Source organism: Ceratina calcarata, unplaced genomic scaffold, assembly GCF_001652005.2.
Source record: "Ceratina calcarata isolate Rehan_Ccalc_2016 unplaced genomic scaffold, ASM165200v1 scaffold180.2, whole genome shotgun sequence".
Lineage (NCBI taxonomy): Eukaryota > Metazoa > Arthropoda > Insecta > Hymenoptera > Apidae > Ceratina > Ceratina calcarata.
The window spans coordinates 1,041,015-1,044,443 of NW_017139431.1; the positions used below are offsets into that span (position 1 = coordinate 1,041,015).

At 44.7% G+C, this 3,429-nt stretch overlaps 1 protein-coding gene across 4 annotated transcripts in view; it reads right to left on the reverse strand.

Moving 5' to 3' along the window:
* The window catches only part of LOC108633032 (hemicentin-1), a 142,213-nt gene extending 139,215 nt beyond the window's left edge, over positions 1-2,998 (reverse strand). For all 4 annotated transcript variants that reach the window (XM_018037961.2, XM_018037960.2, XM_018037959.2 and 1 more), the window contains exon 1: positions 1,518-2,998. The gene's annotated coding sequence lies outside the window, so the exon portion shown is untranslated. The remainder of the gene's footprint in view (positions 1-1,517) is intronic.
* Between the last annotated feature and the right edge of the window lie 431 nt (positions 2,999-3,429).

A 3,429-nucleotide genomic window follows, 5' to 3' on the forward strand; every position in this document is an offset into this window, starting at 1 on the left:
CATCTGATGATGTACACACGCTAAAAGGATGTTGAAAAAGTTATCTGATTTCCCGTTATTTAATCTATATCGTCTCATCGAGGTAAATTGCGTATCAACAATTATTGACAAGACAGGTAAAAAAAATTAAGAAGCTTAATATCTTTCATAACTGAATCAATATTCTTGGGAAGCAAGCTTATCAATAATTTTAAGTCGGAAATTAAGTCCATCCTCTTGGCGACTTATTTTACAAGCAAAGTAAAGCAGATATTCCAGCGATAGCTCGGATTAATTAGACCGAAAAATGGTCGATTAAAAAAGACAGTTACACTTGCTTGCATCGGGTTTTAAATGGTGTTTGTACGAAGTGCAAACAATCTTGAATCGTCTTCGCAGCGAATTATGTACTATTTAGCTGGCCGAATCGGCTCACCGGTTCACGTCCATAAAATATCGCATACATTTTACGACAGAAACACTCGGTGGCCCGCTCGTATATTTGCATTCGAGCGCAGGAACGAAGTTGCTGTTTCGATAAATTTTCTAGATGATGTCGACACGATTCCGTCATACAAACGCACCGTAAATATTTGTCGAACGTTTCATCGAGAGCTTACAGTTCCATTCGTTTTATAATATGTAGATGCAGCCGCGTGTATGCACACACGAGTCACACGCATTTGTTTCTCGTTTAAATGTTAAAATTGGTATTAGTCGTTGAACGCGGATTAGAATTCTTGGGAGGAGTTAACGTCTATTTTGCGCTTCGCCCCGTTGCGCTGGCTGTAGAGAGATTAGAACTTGTAAATCGCGACGAATACATGTGAGGAGAAGTAATTAAAGTATCAAAGTATCCGAACCGTGGCGCGGCCGGAATAAATTTAACGCAGCATTGTCTAAGGAAACTAATAACGCTCCGTAGAAGGCGGCTTTAAAAGAGCTAACACGAGTTGGAGTATCGGTAAACTTTATCGGGAAAATAGAAGGACTGAAATTTTAATAAAGACCCGGGAAGGTTTGTCCTCCCTGCCGCTTGACTTCCCTTAAGGATCAAGATGTATTCCAATCGAAATAATAATACTTCTTTCCTCCAAGACGCCTTACATTAATTTTCGCACTTCCTTCTATGCAATATTTCTACACTTAATGTAGATAATAGTCCGGGTCACGCCTTAATTACTCTTTTAATTAAATCTTGATCCATCTACCGAGCTCCTGTTCGCAAGCTATTACCCTCTAATTAAACTCAGTTATAACAGCTTGGAAAACTCGACTAGCGAAACTTCATACGTCACAAGCAGACGTAAAGGAACAAAGCGTGTATATGCCGGAATAGAAATTTCGTTTCGCAAGCGTTGTCCGTGATGAAGATTCTACTAGTTTGGCATTGTAAAAATTTGATCGTATTAGAGCGCGGTCTATCAAATTTCAACGAAGCGAAATTTCTTTATGGAAACCGAGCAGGGGATTCAACTAGTAGTTGCTGGGTCGGTTCGTGACGGTAGAGGAAGCCTACGGGGCGGTATCCAACTCACCTTTAGGAAGATAGTATTTCCTTTGTTGAGCGTTAGCCGCGTACACGAAGGCGATTCACTCTTTGAAACACTGGATCGCGTACAGGGTGCGGACAATGCCACGAAATCAAGCGTCCCGACTGTAGATGAAACTCATGTAGCTCCGTGGTTGCACTCTGGAATCCTTGACCTCCCTCGGCCACCTTTCCTTACCATCACCATTTGGAATATCGTCGTTCCTTTTATACCGCACGCACTATCACAGGGCCCGAGTTATTCGATTTCTTTATTCACCTAGGAACGTCCGTTCGCGTGACCGGGCCGGACGTGAATGTATTTCGCGATGTGGAACGACGGCGAATAGAAAAACGGTACACGTACGCGAGAATATTCGACCGAGCTCGGAGACAAACACGAACGGTTCGGTAACGGCAATCTTCTATTCTGTACGGACGAGGAGTCGTATTTTTCTCCGCTGCGACACTTGGCGTAATTACGCTCGGGGAAAGCGTGCCGATGCGGGACGCTTTGGGGCAGAAGGGAGAAGAAAGACGGGCCGTTTACAAGCAACCAGGGCGAGAGTTTTCGATTCAGAATCGATTCGTCGGTTGGAGGATCACTCGGTGAAACATTCCTCTAGGCATCTGGCGGAGGTCGCAATTTTCGAAATATCCGACCTACAAATCATTCGCGCTCCAGTAACTAGCTCGCGCACTTTAATTTCGTTCCTGCCTACCTCTTTCGTGATATTTCTTCCTCCCCCACTGTCACTGTCTATTCTCCTTCTCTTTTCTCTGCCGCGGTTCCTACGAACACGCACGAGTTTTTATTTATCGCCGATCAACGGATCGATGCCACCGATTTCGCACTTCCACTAGCATTTTCAAACGGCCGAACGCGACGCACCGTGATGAACGCGAAGCACCGCGCTACGCATTCCTGCGAACGTGATTACACGGCGTCGATGCGTAGTAGAACTTTCCACCCGTGCTGTAAAAGTTGTTCACGTTGATCGTTCAATGGCGACGAATTAATGATTTATTGAACTTCACGATCTAAATCGTATTAACTTTCACCGAGTCGGACTGTTTGTTATAACGCGGCACACACTTAGAATAAAATCACTGGGGACACGTTTGATTATAACCTATTCCTTGCGGTTCCGGACGTGCGTTCGTCGGCGATTGTCTGCGACTTTTAAGCAACAATCTTTCCATCTTCTTCACATGTTCGAGAATTCTATTCGACGACCGTCTGTGTTTACTGGACGCTTTTCGCTCATTACAAATGTACGCGGCGGACTATCTCGTGCTTCGTATTTACTTGAATTTCGTTATTATTTCTGAGTGACACACGTAGTCGATTATTTCATGATCTTCCAAGTGTCGCAAGGAAACGAATTCGAAAGCGTGGCGAAATCGCCAGGACGGAATTTCCTTCTATATCCTCGAAAAGTAGTCGCACCTTGGCGGGATATGCGCGCGCGAAACCACCACGAGTGATGCTGGGCTCGGACTGGAGCCTCCGTTGCGGCGCTAGCGTCGCTACGACTCGGGCCAAAGCGGAATCGACACCCCCGCGCTGCGCCTCGCCGTAACCACCACCTTCAACGTCCACGGGGTGGAAGCAGTGGCGGAGACTCAAGGTTAGTTACCCTTCGCCTTATCTTTCTGTTCCATTATTTTCAAGCCTTTTCCGCCACTAATATGCCCTTAAAAGTTGCTTACAAATATCCCTTTGTTCACTAGACAACTACTGGAATTTAAATGAATTCTGATAGTGAATGGGACAGTTGTTATTAATACTTAAGGGATAAACTCTGATAGCGACGCGATAAGACAGAATGTCCAATGTTTTATCCCACCCACAAAATTAGCTAAGAACATGGATTTACGGGGCTACACTTTTTGTTCACATATAAGAAGGTTTGTGG